Consider the following 21,577-nt stretch of genomic DNA (forward strand, 5'->3'; position numbering starts at 1 on the left):
ATGTTGCGATTTGAATCTGCAAATGAATTACCCGCAATTATTACCAGTCGATTACGAAAAGGAGTACGGCGGGCCCGGAACAAATTATAAATTGGCACGTCACAAAGAGATTTAAAGGGAATAGCGGAGCTTCATTATTTAGCGTTCTATTCCATAGTACTAACATATGAAACTTTGTATGGACGGATGGATGGATGTGTGTTACTCTTTCACGGGAAAACAACTCAGTCAATTTGACTGAAAATTGGAATAGTGATATGTTATAAACTGGATTAACGCAAGGGCGACTTTTTATTTCAAAAAAATTAACGGTTCCCGCGGGACTTATGATAAACCAAAAAAAACACGGACAAAGCCGCGGGTAACAGCTGGTACTACATTAAAAAGGCGCGAATCGCCTATTGGCTATGGCTTCGATAAGTTTGTGACATAACTTATAACTGGACTGAGAAGAGGGGTGCTTTTTAGAGTTTAGTAAGTGCATTTTTAATTTTGCAACTAAACATCTACGCAACACCTGGTACCAATGCGCACTGGGCCAGCGTGGTGAACTACAGACCTTTACCCCTCACTCATGCCTTGTAGTGGGCCTTAATAGTTTGATATGATGATGACGATGATGAACGAAACATCTCTTGCTTTTTCGGTGAAGGAAAACATCGTGAAGAAACCTGCATGCCTGAGTGCTCCTTGTTCCCCGAACCCATGTGAAGATGTCTACCAATGGCACTCAGCCATCATCGTGGACCATAATCTCATCTTGAGAGGACATCCATGCCCTGCAGTCAGCCGGTAACGGGTTGATGATAATGATTATGAATGCGGGACTGTCTGTATGTAATTCGTTACCTTCGCACTACGCGTCAAGTAAACCAATCACGCCGTAAATTAGCACATAAATGGCTTCTCGAAATTTGGCACGTAGATGGCTTACATCCTGGGAGAAGATACAGGATACTTTTTTGCTCAAAATTCAAACGGTTCCCGAGGGATTTTTTTATTATATATATATCGATATGTAAATAGTGGCCAACGAGCAACGGGTTTTTAATGTTGAGTGCCGCCCATGAAGATCAAAGCGTTGCCGGCTTTTGAAGAATTTGTCAGCCCCTTGAACAACCTATACCGTAGTTTTGAAGGGTACCCCCGTAAAAAGAAGATTGTTCTACAATTGTTAATTGTTATAACCTGTCATCTGATAGGTCACTTTGTGTTTCGGGCATTTATTGTACTTAAGGTATAATGAAACCATTGTTTCCCTTTTTCTCGAAATTAATTTTAATATTTTGTCCCATCTATACTTGATAACGAATAAAGCGTTTCGATGTCTTTGGATCGTCATTATCACAGGCTTCCATCTGTCAGTCGTAATGCTTTGAACAATAGTTTGCTCATTCGTTGCCATTCCTGCAGATCGATATCGGGAGATGAATGCCTTCGGAGATAGTCAAGAGATAGTAATTAGATATTGCGAAGCGGTGATCTTTCTTTGTATAGAGCAAGTTAGTTATGCGGTTAGTCAAATGGGATTATATGGATGAATACATTGAGCTTATGTAACCGGTGGCCAAGATTTATTTGATATTCAGATTCTTGAAATCAGTAAACTTGATCACGGTGTCTACTATATCAGTCATGAATATTTTATACAAGATCGCGTATTGTTTGCCCGATCGCATCAGAGGTGGGATTTATGTGTCTTAGACACTTTTTGTTTGTTACCTAAGATGCTATATATAACATAGGATGCCCTTCAAAAACGGAAACGCATTCAATAAAAGCAGCAATTCTCCTATTATTGAGTTACTTAACAATAAAAAAATGTATCTGAGAGTTTTCATTGCTTTCTTTCCCTCTTTTTAATAGTAAGTTTTGATATTTGAAGCCAAATTATTTATATCAATCTTTTTGTTAGTGAAATGAAGTTTTATTCGCTGAATATGAGCTTACATGGGGTTTTATTATAATATAACATTCCTTCATATTCTACTATTAAGCATGCGAAATGTAAAGTGCACAACAAGAACAATCATTACACATGTCTGCAAAATCTTGTTGAACAAGCATTGAAAAGTTAATAATTAAATTATACAGGTAATATCAATGTTATCATAATAATTTCAAAATAATATTATTTTTAATTCGAAGTCATATACTCGGATATTGTATAGAAACATTTTTTACACAGCCAATGCGGCAGATTTTTCTAAAAAAAAAACGCGTAGGTTTGTTTTTTTTAGTCCTGCATCTAATTTATTGTAGATTTTAAGGCACATAGCAAAGGGGGATTTCGCGGTTTGTTTTAATTTATATTTAACCTGGTATCTGCGCATGTATATAGTGGGTACCTGTTATTGTAGTGACACTAATTTTATTTACAGTGCGGCCACGATTTAAATGCCCTAGGGAATAATGGCGCTTTTTGATTGATGGCTCATTTTTTATTCGATAATGTATCTGAAATTAATGGCAGAGATAATTCTCAACGTTTTTATTCCCAAGGTTAACATGACTGGTTCTTTTTTTATTTGCGTACGTAACTTTTGTACCCATGAGGTAGTTTTTTTATATATATAATAGTTTTTTTAATACATAGTTCCAGATAGTTGTTTTTTTGTTTACAATTTGGCTTGTAAGAGTTCTTTGACCATCGCGGTTCAGTTTGTAGGTACTTTATTAAGTGTTTTTTATATTTCGTTTTTATAGCATGAACCTTATGTTGAGATTAGTACCTACCTCCTATAGATATAATAGGTGTCATGTTACGTAAACCCTGGCGTCAGTAGAGTGGACTTCATACATGCACAAAAGCACTGCCTACCCTCCTATACGAGCTATATATCTTATATATGAGCTATATAGCTCGTATAGGAGGAGACTTGTTGCCATTATATGCAATTTTCTACTGTATGAATACTTTGGTAAGAAATCCAGTGCACGCCAATGCCTGGCGTCATCTTGTACAATATGCTAATATAAATGCGAATTATATTCATTTCTGTTTGTTTGTTTGTTTCTCATTGATAATGTTAAAATAAAACCTACAACTAAACTAATTGCTGCTCACGGCCGCGTCGAATGGTGCCAAGAATGCTGCATGCATATCCTAGGGATTGAAATACTCCGTGTCCAAGGAAAACTGTCGGTTTTAGAGCATTAAAACTATCGGTTTCAGAAATATGCATGCATATATCTATTAATAAAAACAGTCGATTGCATATAATTTTTATTAAAATTAATTTGTAACTCTAACATTTTTAAGGTACGGAGCCCTTATTGAAAAACAAATTATGTAGAATCACATTCGTGTATGTCCGTAACAGACTATTTTCTCGTTATCTACTGAATGGAAAATGCTGAAATATGATACAATTACTTATAAAGAATTAGGTAATCCATTTATGGTGTCGCGCAAATAAACGAATTTTGATATCCGGATTAATGTGCAAAGTGGAAAATTGAAAAAAAATTGTGACGTTTTAATAGAAATTTCTCGTTGTGTGCCAATAGGTGTATGTTATGTATTTTTTTTTTTTTTAGTGGATAAAGTCGATAGCCCAGAAGAAAACCATAACGTATAAACAGAGCAACACTTCGCAGGGTATGCAAAAAATGTTTGTGCCCATCAACCTGTAAACCAATCGCTCTGAGATGGTGATAACAAAAAAAAACAACTGGCTAAGTTTGTTGTGGGCTTCTTCTTAGACCAGGACACGTTTGGAACCCTCGTAGCTTTAGTCTTAAGTTGACGAATTTAGTTACCGCCATCAACTCACTTCTATGTTATATTTTACATGTAATGTACCTACGCATCAAAAGTGCCATATATGTGCATATTTGACTTTGACTTTGACTTTGCTCTTGGACAGCCAAACTCCTCTCGATAGTGATAATGATTATAAAGAAGTTGTGTAGGTACTACAATTTATAAAATAAATAAATAAATATACTACGACAATACAAACATCTAGCCCCACAATAAGCATAGCTTGTGTTATGGGTAGGCACTATAAATGAATGAATGAATGAATAAACTTTTACTGTACACCACATAAACATATAGAAAAATTGAAAATAAAAAAATAATGAAAAGTATACAACTTGGCGGCCTTATCGCTACATAGCGATCTCTTCCAGGCAACCAAAGGCGTAAAACATAGCTCAAGAAGAGAGGTAGGTGGTGCATATAAATAAACACATATATATATATATATATATATATATATACTGCATTTATATATATATATAAATAAATACTTATAATATACAGATAAACACCCAGACACTGAAAAACACACATGTTCATCACACATAATAAAATGGACTTTTTTCTTATAGTACAAGAATGGAGGTAACTTCTGACGTGCAAACTCAAAGAACTAATAGTTGATCTTATCCTGAGAATAATTATGCGCTAATGGTAAGACGATTATACAAACCGAGTATTAAGTACTGCTGAGTACTTAGATGGATACCTACGTACCGACAATTGAGAGTCAAGGTTGTATGTAGAATAAAATACTTTGTGAGTTACAAAACGAATAGTAGGTTCCTACGTAAGTAAATACCTACTTTAAAATAATAAATTCATTGAAAATATACACACATTTTACAGTTTGTATTTTTTTCATCTCCCACTAATTGCTCGCTTGTGTAATTTACAATTTTAATTTAAAATTAAAAATGGCTGACTACAGAAATACAGTTTATTCTTCAGTAGTCCACGTACACGAATTATTTTTCAGTAATTATATTTATTTACATATTCATCATCAACATAATTATGTAAAATGTACATATTCATCATCAACATCGCGTCAACCCATTACAGGGCACGGGTCTCCTCCCACTACGAGACCGAAGTGGGAGGAGACCCGTGAAAGGGTCAAGGCCGAAGTCCACCACGCCGGCCCAGTACGGATTGGTGGACTCCACACACCTTTGAGAACATTATGAAGAACTCGCAAACATGCAGATTTCGTCACGATGTTTTCCTTCACCGTTGGAGCAAGTGATATTTTAATTACTTGAAACGCACATAACTTGGAAAAGTTAGAGGTGCGAGCTGGGATTCGAACTCGGCCCCCCGAAAGTAAAGTCGAGCTCCTTATTAGTCTTAATATGTTTAACATAAGAGTACTTTTCGATGATGTGCTTGGTTAACAATAAAAAAATAAAAGATTAAATACAGCATCTTTTTAGTTCATTATTAGTGAATGTCATTAAAGGCGATAAAAATACGTAATCAATATAAAAATTTAATTATTAATTTGTGCTAATCAGTTACTGATAATTAGCCAAGACAGTAACTAAACACACTAAGGAATAAAAACTAGAATGTTTTTTAATAATATTTTTAAACAAGCTGAATAAATGATTTAGCCGTTGAGGATAATCAAAAAAAAAAAAAAAAAAAAAAACATAACGTTAGTACATTTTGGAATTGATTTCACACATAACATTTGTAAATTAAATAAATACCTATTTGGTTTTTTAATTTGAACTTCCCATATCATATTTTTTGTTGAAACAGGTAAGTATAATACATTTTTAAAGATCGTATATTGTTCTACCCTTTGGACAGGTCTCTTTTGTGGGGAAGAGGAAATTATCAAATTTTGGATGAATGGGGTGAAAAGCTAAGCGTGCTCTCCGAGGCACGGAGATGGCTAAAAGTAATCCTATTTCTGGTTGGTACCTTTTGAAAATATCCTGACGGAAAACACCAAAACCTATCAAATTTTTGGTTCAACCAGAGATCAAACCTAAGGCTTATAGTGAAAATGCTTTGTATCCTTAACAATTAAATATTGTATAATAATTAGGAACCGATACGTAATTGAACTCGAATACAAGGTGTACAGTTAGTGACAAAAGTGCAATCCGATCTGTTCACGAAGCTAACAAACGGTTCCCTTCCCGCGACACGACACGTGTGGGACACTCGCTAACAAAACTTCTTTTTAATTCCACTACAAGTTAGCCCTTGACTGAAATCCCGCTGGTGGTAAGTCAAGATGCAAGCAAAGATGGTATCGGGCTAACCTGTTATGTCAGTATGTTAAACCATAACCCTTAATCAGCTTATACGCGACTACGTACCGGACCTCGAAATCGCTGTGTGGCACGTTTTTGTCGGTGGTATGTAGCCAAAGCTTTCCCACCAGACCAAAAGAAACTAATTAAATTTTTCCTCGACCTAATATCTTCAGCGGGGATCGAGCCTGTAAACTTAAACTGAAATGAAAACAACGTTTACTGTTGCGCCAGGTAGGTTGTCAACTTATTCTTTTATTACTACAATAAATTAACATTCTGCTGCTATGTTATTAAACCAAAAAGTAGGTACTTTACTATACTTGTGCTTGTTATGTTAAAAGAATAAATTTCTCTTTTGGCTACCTTAGCACGTTCAATTACAAATCACGAGGGTTAATTATGGTAAGTTTCAATAAGTAGCCGATAAGTACTTTTGAATCCAATACAAAGTGTACAGTTAGTGACAAAAGTGTAATCCGATCTGTTCACGAGGCCAAGAAACATTTCCCTTCCCGCGACTCGACACGCGTGGGACGCTCGCTAACAAAATTCATTCATTGATATGCTTCAATGAGTCAACAGATACGTCCTCCTACATTTAATGATCCATAATCCTAGGAAACTTTAAATCCATTGATTTTTCTTATTCCATTACTAGTTAGCCCTTGACTGCAACCTCACCTGGTGGTAAGCGATGATGCTATCTAAGATGGTAGCGGGCATACCTGTTCGGGAGTATGGTAGTCATACCCCTAAGCGGTTTTTACGAGAGATCGCACTGGAACACTAAATCGCTTACCCGCACGTCTTTGTCGGTAGGGTGCTTATAGCCACGGCCAAAGCTTCCCACCAGACCAGAATAAAAAAAAAAACAAGAAATTAGAAATTCCCAATTTGCCCCTACCGGGAATCGAACCCGGGTTAATTAAATGTGCCACAGGGAGGTTGTCATCTGCCTACAGTTTTATAACTAGTACATAGTTACGAACAAAATTAAAGATAAAATAAAAATACATCCTAAAGGAATTGTTGAAACTATGTAACTAAATACATGCGGGTTCAAAAAATAACCGACTCTGCTAAATCTATACAGGATTGCATTATAGAATATAAATGTAACTACAAATCTATAAATATAAATGAACTCGTGTGGTATTCAAATGATTAATTAATAGCAGCATTGGCACAACATTGGTAATCTGTATTAACGGATCATAAAAGTAACTTTATGCTCAAGTGGTATTAGGTTTGATTAACTTGTGGAATTAATTCATAATATAGCTTCTAAATCATAAGTTGAAATTTTTTATCATAAATCTGTTCCTTTCATTTAATATCTTGACAGTTGTAGCACTCTGATTATCAAAATGTTAAAACATATTTTTTCGATTTCGACCAAAGTGTTGACACTTTGGTCTCTCGGTAAATCGGTCCAATTTAAACGATATAGCCACTGGCATACGTACAAACAAAAAAGCATGCAACTTCGTAGGTACGCCAAGGCCCGAAAGTGTTCCAGACATTATGAAAATTATTATTTAACCAAGGTAACGAAGCGTTAAACAAACAATCAAACTACTGTTAAGTGTTATGATATAAGAATCGTAACTGAATTTTTAATAACTAATGACCTCATGAATAGAATAAATGATACGTTGTTATTATGGAAGAATAGTTTCTGGTTGTTTAACAATCGATTTCATTATTTTTAATATAATAACAACGTATGATTTATTCTATTCTAATTACAATTTGATGGGCTATGATAATTATAACACAATATATAACAATTATAACAGGCAAATAATTGACAGTTTATCACGACAACAGTGTTAATTCTGTTGGACATAAATTATTAAAGTAGACAAAAATTACAGGACGTAAAATAGATCTATTTTACGGGCAACGTTGCGTAAAGAAAATCACAACTTTTAGATCTGTCAGTTTAGTTTGGCATTGTTGTCGTGATAACATGCACATATTTTATCTGTTCTAATCATATAAGTTCCAATGCTAGTGAATAAAATCATGATATTTGTCAATTAAAATACCCCACTGGTTCAGTATTCACGTTTACACGTATAACGTTTAGTTTTTGACGACCTCCGTAGCGCAGCGGAAATTGGAGGTCAAGGAGCAGGGACAATTTGGAAAATATAATTTCAGAATTTTCTTTGGTTTGTAAGGTCCGGTAGAAAGTTTCAGACGCAGCTAGTTACCACCCTGCCGACAAAGACGTGCCGGTAAGCGATCCAGCGTTCCTTCATAATATCGCGAAGAAGCCGATTGGGGGCATGGGTTTTACCAGCAGGTGAGATTGCATGCATTCATGGCCTAATATGTGTGTAAAAAAGTAGACTTAGTGGTTTTTGGTGGTCACTGTACATTGTCAGTCGCACAACTGTTTTCAAGTATCGATCGCGAACACTTCCCACGAGGGTCCGTTGTAACTTAGTTTTATTGACTCGGGCCCGATACGTGGTTTTGGAATTTCAAGAGCCGCGGTTAAATTGTATGGGACCTAATGAGGGCTGCCCCAAAACGGATGTTTAAACCAGAACTTCACTCAATACGGGCGCGTACGAGTTTAGAAATACACGTATCCTTCATTATTCAGTTCTATACACTGTATAAAGAAGGATACAGTAGTACGTCCTTGTTGATATCATGGATGCCTGGAAGAAATGACTGTAAGTTATAAGTGATAATTATTACTTTGTAACTTTGTTATATATTTTATTTCTATTTTGTTTTATGTGCGCAATCAAGTATTTTTGATTGATTGATTGACCAGAGGTTCGAAACCTTTTTTTCTCGTGCTTTTAAAAAAATAACTGGTTTCGGTGGAACCCAGGCTCAAGTCTTATTCGCAGGTTACAGTCATATTTCTTTTAAAAACTAATCTGTTAATATGTGGTGTTATAAAAATTTGCCGCAAAACCTTATTATCTGCCTACATCGATAGGTAAAGCCAAGCCAACAACTTATAAACCTGCATTTTTTATTTCACGACAATGTAGACCCCTCTTAAGCGTTCCGAACAGTGGCGTATCAAGCCTTTACCGCCGGATTAGCTTAACCGACCGAATGAAATAAAATCCTAAAGGAGGTTTAAAGATTATTTAAATAAAGCTTCTTTTGGAAACATTTTGATTTGTAGGGTACGCTTATTCAACAACCCTCTTTATTCCTGCAGGTGTCGTCCGAGGCGACTTAGTATTGTTAGCTAATGTAACGAAGAACGGGCAGCAGCGTCCTCTGAGTTAATTTAAAAATCGAAGAGCCTTTCATAAATCGAATGCAAGAAATGTCGCTTATAGTTATAAATACTAGTCCATGCCAGTTTCCTCTGGATCTTCCTCATAAGGACATGCCTTTTAGAATAATTAATTAATACAAGCTCTAAGAAGTATTTAACTTGTTCGATTTGTGCTACTTGTGTAGATAGGAATCTTTTGATTGGTTTGCTAATGCCGAGTAAGAAACCAATAATTGCAGAACTCTGCTAACTGCTAAGTATAGCAGTTAGCAGTGTAGTTACAGATGAGAAATAAACCGTTGTTGGTTTCATAATGAAGAATTGATAAGCCAGTCTTAGCAATTATTCATTGTGAAGTCAACATCTCCTGATGATGCTCCAGCGTCGGAGCGAAACCTGCATAGATAGTAAGTACACTGCGAAAGATATGTCATTTATTCTCAAAAGAAACAGTTTCACTTAATGAGAAATAAAAAAATTAACATAAAGAAGTGCTAATATATTATCTAGTTTAGTGTGATACAAAAACAAAACAAACACAAAAATACAAAAGTGTATAGTACAAAGATTGAAGACATTACAAACTGCACCGTACAGATTCTCCTGCTTTCCGCGGAAGTTAAGCTTAATGTGTGGATGTTAATTGCTTTTTGGGAATTGCGCAATGTAACGCCTGCTTTTTTCAAAATGGTGGGGAAAATTTTTACTGTTTCAGAAAGTGTACATTTTTACGTCACAATTAAGCAATATTCATTTATAGCCTTTAACTATATAATAGGGCGAGTTGGTGATCGCAGTAGGTGTTATTACTACATACGAGTAGATTTTTATCCGCAAACGGCAGCAACTTACGGTTAAGTTAAGAATAAAATTTTCAAACTCAAATTCAAATTCAAATGGAATAGGAGAAGCTTTTAATTACAAATATATTACATAAATGTTATTTTCAATTGTGTGCCAATGTGTTCAGAGTTAATAAAGCTATGGGAGAAGATAATTTTGTATCCTTTACCCCGGGAGATAATTGTCACCTGCCCATGCTAACTGTGCTGTTCTTAAAATAGCCCACAACAAACTTAAACTTAAATACGTAAATACTTTAAATACGTAAAACTTTTTGAAATTTCGCAATACTATTTGTATTGCGAAATTTGTCGTAAGTTCATGATATAATCGTTAGTAAGGATCGGACCACCCATCGCAGTGAATGTACGGTGATTTGGCAAATAGAGACATGGGTGGGCGTTCGGTTACCCAATGTGATAACGAAAGCGTATTGTATAGACTTAATACAAACTAAACAAAGAGCGAATAATGAGAGACGAGCTTTGCTGTTGATTATCTTGTAAGATTACATAATGGAATGCTAAGTTTGAACCTGAAGAAAATTAATTGTCAGAAAAATTATTATTAGAAAAGCTAAGTTAACTAAGTTGCTAAGTTTAACGGCCGATTGGGGAATGCCCCTGATTTCTGGTCCAAGGCCGTGGGTTCGATTCCCACAACTGGAAAAATGTTTGTGTGATGAACATGAATGATTTTCAGTGTCTGGGTGTTTATATATGCATATTATAAGTATTTATGTATAATGTTCATAAAAATATTCATCAGTCATCTTAGTAGGTACCCATAACACAGCTACGCTTACTTTGGGGCTAGAAGGCGATGTGATTGTCGTAGAATATTTATTTATTATGAAATGTGCTTTTGCAATAGAGCGATGTCATGATGCTCGGGAATCGGGATATTAATATACTTTGTTCTATTTCATATAATAAATAGCCTATAACTTGCTGGCTTCTTCTTGGTAGGATCTGCTGTCCAAACTGGTGGTAGAGTCACTACAAACAGACGGACTTGGCGTTTAAAGTGTTTATATATGGCCTACTTGAAATAAATTAATTATTGAAAGTGTCGCCCTGTGTCCATCAACCTGTGGCATAAGTTCATGTGCCTGCGAACAGCAATGCTGCTGTCTATACGTTTACGTTTTTTATTTTTTTTTAATTCCACTACAAGTTAGCCCTTGACTGCAATCTCACCAAGTGGGAATTGTTGCATCGATGTGAGTGGGTTAGTCACACCCCAATTGGTTTCTATGCGACATCACAACGGAACACTTAATCACTTAGCGGCACGTATTTGTCGGCAGGGTGATAACTAGCCACGGCCCAGACCAGACCGGGGAAAATTCAGAAATGATAAATTCCCAAATTGCCCCTGTCGGGAATCGAACCCGGGACCTCCTAAAATTCATTACGCTCACCGTTGCGCCAGAGAGGTCGTTAAAAACATAAATAGACCAAATTTCTCATCACAGAAATAAAAGCGAAACTAAGTTATTTTCTAAAACCACACGTCACCGAGCTTCAATATTACAACCGCGGTTCCTTATGAATGTTTAATGTATGCAACAGCATAATTATAAAATCTCTTGACCGTGATAAAATATGCACCAGCATGGAATCCGATAAAACGACCGCGAACTGGCCTTCACATTCGTTCCATCTATAATAAATTAAATTACGTTGTTTAGTTCGCGTGAAACGGCAGATATAGACTTTTGAAATTTTAACTAGATTTGTTTTGAGCCTTGGACTGTGAACATGGATAAATAAATAATAGTCCATTCTGTTAGTAGCATAGGCATAGAATCTTGCTTGAATGCAGATAAATACTTAAGGGTAGGCTTTAGATAATTCCTAAGTTTTTATAACACGTACTGTAGATTTTCTTCATTTTATATCTGCATACAATATCCTGCCCTCTATGCACGCCACTGAATTCTTAAACCTTAAAGGCTAACCGAACAATTTTGTGTTTATTGTATGTAACTTACGTATCACCCTGTAAAAATATTAAATCAAAAGAAACATATTTATTTATCCATACAAATGAGTTCAAAACATACTATGTAATTGTTTACTTATTACAACTCTTTTGACGATGAAAGGCCGACACGTGCATAGTACCTACGCTACGCGACGCGTCATTAGTAAAGTGACACGATTTTTATTTTGCATGTGATTTCTTTCCGTAAAAACTAGCAGCGGTTTGCTCAAAAACTATTAGGTTAATAATATGTATCTATATAATATTACTTTTGGGGGTCATAAATATATCTAGCAATTCAATAGTTTCAATTTTAGAAAACGTCCTTTTATCTCTGCTACAATATTTCCATACGAAAGAAATTATCGCCAACATCTAAGAGTTAAAACAGCTTAGGTGGGAAATCGGGAATCCCGAAACCTGAAGACCTCGATAGACCTCAGATGATATTTTTCCGTTTTTTTTTTCGGATTTTTTTATATTTACCAAATTAATAACCTGATGCAGGTATTTATTTTAAAATTTGCTCCTTACTATATTATAGTGATAATACATACTTACTTAATATTATCTACACTGAAGAGTAAATACATTATATTAAAGAAGTGATAGCCTAATGGGCAAGCCTTTGGCCACCTCTAACTTTTACGTGCGTTTTAAGCAATTGCATTTTATCACTTTCTTTAACAAATAAGGAAAACATCTTAAGGCAACCTGCATTCGTGAGAGCTCCCCATAATGTTCTCGAAAGCGCGTGAGGTCTACCAATGCGTGCTTGACCAGCGTGGTAAACTAAGATGTAAATTCAAATTCTGAGAAGAGAATCATGCCCTGTAGTTAGCCATATTCTGAACTTGGCCTAAAAATTGAGATATGAGAAAGATTTTAAGCACTAAGCAAATTAGGTAAGCTGATATTATAGCTGATAAAACCTAATAAACTGATTAAAGACGGATGGGAAACATTCAAATTTTTTCGTTATCTCTGATAACATGATAAATGCTCCTACCTACTACTTATTTCTCAAATTCCTACTTGAGAAGTTTTGACACACTTGTTATTTAATTTTAAATACTTGTTATTATTTAATACACACAGCTCGTAGAGAGTGCAGTGCATAGTGCATAGAGTGTGCATAGAGTGTGCATAAAGAAAAGGGTATGCAGAGGATATAAAATGAAGAAAGTCTCCAGTACAAGCTATAAAAAACTTGAGGATGGGCATTGTAAGAGTATAATAATCCTATCCTACTCCTACATAACTCATACATATAAAATTGAACAAATTGATTTTATTCAATTTTATATCATCTGCATACCCTGTTCATACCCTCAATGCACGCCACTGCTCGTAGAACCGACGAACGTTGGTTTTGAATTTTTGAATTAATTTAATTCGGCCTAGGACCGTGGATTTTGGAACTCCCTACAAAAGACCTATGTCCAACAATGGGCTTCAATCGGTTGCAGTGATGATGATGACTTCTAATAAAAAAAAAAACAGCCTCGAACGCGAACTATGAAAAATACGTAGGTACCTTGTGAGGCCATCATTATAATATCAACCGTAGCACGTCCGTTGCTGGACAGATCATTTGAAGGAAGCTGTGAAACCTACAGTCTCCCAAGATCTTGTGTCGTCAGGATTGGTCTAGTGGCTACCACTTAGCCTCCGATATATCCAACCTTATCGGCTCTTGGTGCTTTGAGACTCCAACAAAGACAACCTTACAGAGTCCAAAATGTAAGCGGACCAGCATTCGAGCACAAGACCGACCACCGACACCGACCCGAATGCCAAGCGTGATGATTATTGGCATTACTTTGTTAGGCTTATGGCAACTTTATAATCGTATGTACCTACATACTTATATCTAGCCAAGCCATCTATCGCGCAGCGCATCGGAAAATCTCGAAGTAACAGCCGAAATTTAAAAACTCTTTTGCAACTCAATTGCCACTTTGAATAAGGTAGGTACTTTAAATATATACAAAGTGTAAACGAAAACCGAAATAATACTTTACAGGCTTTAGAGGTACATTATGGACTGTCACCGAGACTCATATGTAAAACCGAAAACCTAACAGTTTTTGAGGAAAGCACTGCCATCGTTTTTACTTAAAGAAATCAAATACAGCGGAAACATCACATGCAAAATTAAAATCATGTGACTCCTATAACTTTATTAGGTACGCGTCGCGTAGTGTAGGTATTATGCGCGTGTCGGTCTTTTATCTTCAATAGGGTTGTCATAAGTAATAACTTTAAATGTTTTGAATTCGTGTGTAAGGAAAAATAAATATGCTTTTTTTTATTTAATATTTTTGTCTTATGAAATATCCTAATGCATACTTCAATATTATTTCGTAATTCTGTTACACGTTGTATAGACACTTTGAACTTCGTAAGTACCACACTTACGAAGTTCACTGTGTCATCTAGTAAAATATAAAAGATCTTCAAATTGACATCAGCAACTGTAGATACGAGTTTCGTTGACTAAGCCCATACTTGAGGTTAAGTTCCATTAAGCACAATAATGGCGGCGTAACTTGGAACGCCTTACTTAACGAGATATTAATTATTATTTCTATCCTCCACTCGACACCAGCGCAACATTGGTCCAACAATCCTGATACCTACTTATTTCGCAATCTTTAATCCGCACCGCGATAAAATTGTTTTACGAATGCATGTGGCAATAGGTAGCGAGTTATTATGCACGAGAGTAACCTACCATATTATATACTTGCTTTACCATGTTATTCAATGCTACAATCGCGGAGTTTTTAACCTCTAGAGACCGCATTGACCTACAAAAACTGTTTAGCCTGTCAGCCAGTCTCCCATTGGAATAGAACAGCCAAAATCAATCAAAGTGCAAATTACACTTAGTTATGTTATGACAGTTATGCACCCTTCCTTAAAATAAGACGTTACTTTGTTTCAAAGTAATTATATCGATTACATAGATTTCCATCATCACCAGTAACTTTTGTTTCAGTGTAAATATATCAAGTACATAGCATCATTATCGTCCTACTACTGGCCCTTTACAGCCCTCCAGTTTCCTCTCACTTCGGCTAGCATGGACAGGAGACAATTATCTCTCCGGGGAAAGAAAAAAATATCTCAGAGCTCAAATGGAGATAATATGCAAATAATATATATGTGTAATAATAAAACGGGGGCTAACTTCTCCTATTCCATGTTCCCGTGCTTTAGCAGATGGACACGTTAATTCTATTCCATGTCAGGGGATATTATAGGGGGATATATTTGTCTCTAGCTAGCCCTGCAGAAGGATTAAGGGTCGTACTCCACCACCACATGCACGTATCCTTACGATATGTTCACCGTTATTTACATCAAGTGATATTTAACTAGCGGTGATAGCCTAGTTGGTGGGACTTCGACTTCACTTTCGGGGTTTATTTGCGTGGTAAGCAATTAAAATATCACTGGCTTCAACGGTGAAGGAAAACATCGTGAGGAAACCTGAATGCCTTCTCCATAATGTTCTCAAAGGTGTGTGGAGTCTACCAAACCACCGTGGTGGCCTATGGCCGTAACCCCTTCTCATTGTGGAAAAAGACCCGTATCCCGGTTAATGATGCTGATTATGATAATGATGATGATTTTTAACTGCTTCATTTAAAACGCACATAACTCCGAAAATTTAAAAATGCGTTTCGGGAAATCCGAATCAAAAACCGATCCCCGTAACTCCTTATCTTTAACTAAGGATTATGAAGTTACTTAAATAATTAGAACCAAGAGACTAACAAAGCTGTTGGCAGTTGACAGCAATACAGTCACCCTTTGAGATGCCCTTCGTATATGGCTTTCTGATTGCGTTATATTCGCAAAAATAAGTCCGCCTTTGCATGCGTACAGTTACTAGCTGTCATGTTTTTATCGGTACATTTTCTTGTTTTCCGTGCAGCGGTAGTGTTTCTTATATTATATATTTGTTTTTGTAGTCAGTTAGCTTTCTAATTGAATAATAATTATTATGAATCTATAACCTGATAGGTACCTACCAGTTTTAAAGTTGTTTAGTCAGAGTTTTAAGGTCTCGTTATGAAAAAATGTAAATAACAATAATAATAGACCTTTATTATCCAGGGGGAATTGTGGATTTCGGGGATCCCGTGAAAACCGACAAACAGTAAGCTGATTTTTGTGTATTTCTACTCGAATTGAGAGCGATCTAACTATAAACTTTAGGTACCTACTGAATCCATAGAAAAACTCAATTCTACCGACATTTTTACGAACGACCATTTTTTGCTGACTAATGAAAAATGTTAGTTATTTTATAAATAACCAGGTAGGTAATGTATGTTTTTCTTAAATTTAATAATTATTTTTGTTTATTTTTTTTTAATATCCGGCATATTATGAAAAATAAGCTTAATTTGCTATACTCCGCGAAAAGCAGGAGAATCTTTATGGTGTAATTTATAATTTCATCAATCCTCAGACTCCACACCAAACGGATCGTCGGCAATGTACCCTCTACGCACGTTTCGCTCCGAAACCGGAGCATGCTCAGGACATGTTGACTTTACATTTTTTATTAAATTTATAAATCTTAACAATTAAAAATGAATAATTGTTAAGTCTTAACTTAACTGTTTGGTGTGGAGTATAAGGATTGAAGAAATTATAAATTACACCATACAGAGTCTCCTGCTTTTCACGGAGTATAGCAAATAAAGCTTAATTTTCATAATATATCATGGATTTCCACAAAGTAACGCCTGCTTCTATCCTATGATCTCCGGCATTTTAGTACGTTATGTAAAGATTTTAATGGGCTTCAGAAATCTAATATACATTGACTTTCGAGTGTCATCAAATCATTGAATTTACGAGGGGCCATAAGACGCATATCAGGTAGGTAGTTATCACCAGGTTGCTATGTAGGTTATACCAAGTAGTGCTTATTTCATTAGTCACAGTTTGTGTGTACTGAGAAGAAATTCTGCGTTACGGAAAACCTGCATACTTACCTATTTATATTGAATTTCTATCAGTATTAAAACGAAATACCTTTGATCGCTAATCAATAAGCAAAATACGCATAAAATTTACAACAGTCTTTTTTTTAAGTCGTTTAAATAAATACTTAGCCTGCATCAAAATGGTTGATACTATTATTATAATTAAAAAAAAAAGACTTGCTATTTCAACTAGGTACCTAGGTACTCTTAGTAAATACACCAAAGCGTAGACGCGTGAGGAAGTATAATAAAATAACTTAAAGGTTAATATTGCAGGTTTAAGTAGCTGTACATAACTTAAAACTTACTACAAAAACGGAGATGAAGAAAAATCCAAGTGGGGCGCACAGAAAAAAAATAACGTTCGTTTCACACACACATACAATGTACGATAAATAACAATACACAACAAATCCACTTATGGGTTACACACAAAACAATCTAAGGTAATTTTTAATCACGTTAGATCTAATTACCACATTCGCGACGGGTTTACGCTTTTACGCGGGACACACGTCGATACAGTAAACACGTACACAACCTTCACGCAGCGCTTATCAGTCGCGACTGGAGAGCGAATGGCTCGCCGCTCACGCCGAGTGAGCGGGAACGCTGAGCGATTGAAGGAACGTAAAGAAAAGTGCGTTGCGCGGTACGGCTCGGCGGCGGCCGCGGCTACGGTTAAAGCCCTGATGTTCCGTATGTCAAATAATAAAAAATCATAATTACATTCCAGTTGTTGGTGCCTATTCCACAGTTGCCATCATTCTAAATCTATAAATTATAATATTTATCTTATTTTATCTGCTAATAGTCGAGTGCATTCTCATCTGGAAACCTACGTTGTTTATATTTAGTTGTCTATATTTACTGTAGTAGTACTTAACCGTTTTATGTAAGGACCGTTTCATGCGCCAGAACTAAAAGCCTCTTCCGAGGCTTCCCATCTAATCCGATATCTATCCGTACGTTTGGTAAATAGATAATTATGTAATTATCTTCTTATCATTTAAGTAGATTTCAGATGTAACAAAAAATTAAATATATACGTATATCTCTAAACAGACATAAATAACAGACATGAATATATTGACGGCCGAGTGGCGCAGTGGGCAGCGACCCTGCTTTCTGAGTCCAAGGCCGTGGGTTCGATTCCCACAACTGGAAAATGTTTGTGTGATGAACATGAATGTTTTTCAGTGTCTGGGTGTTTATCTTTATATTATAAGTATTTATGTGTATTATATTCATAAAAAAATATTCATCAGCTATCTCAGTAGGTACCCATAACACAAGCTGCGCTTACTTTGGTGCTAGATGGCGATGTGTGTATTGTCGTAGTATATTTATTTATTTATTTATTATTTTATTTATTTATTGTCTACATTTACCCCTCTGTGATTATCATTTCGTTTTATTATAAGCATTGTTATAATTATATCATTTACAATTTTGACAACCGCAAGTTCAGGGGCGTATCTACCTTACAGCTGGGACGGTTAGTATCCTGGGGCACTAAGCTCGAGGGTCCCCTCAGACTCCATCGTTCCATCGTTCGAAAAAGAGGCCTATAAAATATTCTTTTAATAAAGGCAGTGAATGAATGAATGACAAATGAAGTATGTCTTTTTAATTGGAGGCGACTAGTTACTACATTATGAGAGATATTTATAAGTAGGTACATCCTAAAAATAGGAATGACAGTTTTGAAATAAAACGTCAGCTAGGTATATCAAAATAATACAGCTTTTACCGGTGTTTGTAACAATTGACGACGGCCGAGTGGCGCAGTGAGCAGCGACCCTGCTTTCTGAGTCCAAGGCCGTGGGTTCCATTCCCACAACTGGAAAATGTTTGTGTGATAAACATGAATGTTTTTCAGTGTGTGGGCGTACTATATATTATTATTTATATGTATATTATTCATAAAAATATTCAACAGTCATCATAGTACCAATTGCACAAGCGACGCTTACTTTGGAAATGGATGGCGATGTGTGCAAGGTCGTAAAAAAAAATATTAGTGTAAAACCCCACATCTTATTATTCATAGTAGGTATTTAGTTTAGTTTAAGCAGGGCCTCAATTTTTTTTTATTAGTGGGTAGGTTAGGTTGTTTAGGCATATGTTATTGATCCCAATTCTGCTATTTCAATTATTTCTCAATGATCGCACTGTTAGGGTTATGGAAATTATATAACCCCATACCCGTAATGGATTTGTATGCTGTATAAACACGCTTAGCAGAGGTAATTCAAAAATTATAAATTCCAAAATATTTCGGGATTCGAATCCGGTACCTCCGGCTTATAAAATCACAGCGCCTGGGAGGTCAATAATAGCGATGTTGTAATGCACGCAGCTACTATAACTATGAGAGTTTATTTCCTAAGCGATCACCTACTTTCCACCGGTGTTTGGAGAAATGATTGACGATACCCCGAGAAAGGTAAACATCTGATATAAAGCTCGCTAAGCTGTTTCAACGTAATGTAACCCTTACATTAAATAGTTAAGGTTTAAAATTGTTTAAAGATATTAACAATGCGCTCACTTTGATTTTGTTCGCTCAGCTTCCTTTAATTTACGCAAGTGGCCATTGAAGACTCCAGTTGCTGTATTCTGTAACTTTCGAACGGTCGACTTCGTACAAAACGCTTTGAATCCTTCGATCACTTATTTACTAATACTAATATTCCGCATCTTCGTCGTTTTTTTATTTGTTATTACCTATTTTCAGTTCTGATTTTCATAAAGTTCGGTAAAGGCATCGGCTTGCATTCGAAAGAGTTTCATTAATTCCGGAAAGTTTAAAGATTTCTTCGGGAATTAATTAGTGAACATTTAAGTATTGAAATATTCGAGTACTAACAAAAAAAAAACCTATCCGCACTGGACCAGCGTGGTGGATTACGGTATTAACCCCTTCTCATAATGGGATGAGATTATAGGGGGAAGAGACCTGTGCACTGTTGTGGGCCAGTAATGGGTGGTTGTAATGATGATCACAAAGCTTTATAAGGGTTTTTGAGGCATCAAAATCTGGAACAATTTCTTTCAATAACATCCTTACAATTTTATTCGTATTTAATTTTATATGTAGGTATAACATCGTTTTTTTTTTGTTAACCTGGTTTTATATTTGTATGTACAATAAAGACTTTTTCTTCTTCTTTTTTATTCTTAGTAAAAAAACCATGATTATTTATGAACTAAAGTTAAATACTAACCAACTTTGATAGTCTCATTTTTTCACTGTAAAAACGGCTGTTGACGTTGGACGGTCGATTGGCCCAGTGGGTACAGAACACAAACTCTGACAGTGATTTATTATGTTGGAAGTTCGAGGTTCGATTCCCGGCAGGGTCAAGTTGGGAATTTATTATTTCTGGACTTTCTCTGATCTGGCCTGGCGGCTTCGGCCGTGGCTAGTTACCACCTTATGGTAATTAGCGATAGCTTTAGAGCCTTTGTCAAACCACCCAAACGTGAAGTCGCGGGAAATAGCGAGTTTAATGATATAATATATATATAACAACTAATAAAGTGCGTGTAGGAAAACATTGTTTATTATACGAAAAGAATTTTTCATCTATGCTATTTTTTCCTAGATTTGATTGACTGTTTTTATAAATTGCAACTACCATTACGTCAGTCTATATAAATCCATGCACTCATTTTAATTACGAACTGCACGCAAGACGAAAGCTACCGGTGTAATCCGTTGGTTAACCGTGATTTACACGGTATATGTCCAATTTGATGGATTAACAATATCGTGTAACACAATGAGTGAGTGATTAACTAACAAAAAGGTTGTTGTGAAATCATCGTTTCTTAGATCTTCCTCTATATTGCCTTAGGGTCGTATTAAGAGCGTGACGTGACCGGATTCGTTCGATTTATGAAAATTGGCAAACTAAAAGGGAACCGTAATGGTACGTAAAAATAATCGTATACAACATTCACTGGATTGGTGTACTCCACACATCTTTCAGAACATTATGTAGAACTCTCAGGCATACAGGTTTCCTCACGATGTTTTCCTTCACCGTTGAAGCAAGTGAAATTTTAATTACTTAAAACGCTCATAACTTAGAAAAGTGAAAGTGAAGTCGAAATCCTACGCACTGGGCTATCACCGGTTTGACCAGGTAGCTAAATGAAAAAGATACTGCAGAAGATCATAAGACTATGGTCCGTTTCAACTAAGCCTAGGAAACGCTTAAATCTGAAGCCTAATGATTTGAGTGATGCCTAGAGAAAAACGTTTCACCAACTCTTAGCTGATGACCAACGACTTTACTTAGAAAAGTTAGAGGTGCGAGCTGCCCGAAAGTGAAGTCGAGGTCCTACCCAATGCGCTTACCCAATAAGCTTTATTGCGGTTAAGTATTATAAAATACTAGTTGTCGCCCGCGATTTCGTCTGCGTTTGA

At 35.9% G+C, this 21,577-nt stretch overlaps 1 protein-coding gene across 7 annotated transcripts in view; it reads right to left on the minus strand.

The window, feature by feature from the left end:
- Window positions 1–17,693, minus strand: part of LOC120624094 (SH3 and multiple ankyrin repeat domains protein 3) — a 194,556-nt gene extending 176,863 nt beyond the window's left edge. For all 7 annotated transcript variants that reach the window (XM_039890444.1, XM_039890443.1, XM_039890442.1 and 4 more), the window contains exon 1: window positions 17,448–17,693. The gene's annotated coding sequence lies outside the window, so the exon portion shown is untranslated. The remainder of the gene's footprint in view (window positions 1–17,447) is intronic.
- Between the last annotated feature and the right edge of the window lie 3,884 nt (window positions 17,694–21,577).

Source organism: Pararge aegeria, chromosome 5, assembly GCF_905163445.1.
Source record: "Pararge aegeria chromosome 5, ilParAegt1.1, whole genome shotgun sequence".
In the NCBI taxonomy this organism is placed as follows: Eukaryota; Metazoa; Arthropoda; class Insecta; order Lepidoptera; family Nymphalidae; genus Pararge; species Pararge aegeria.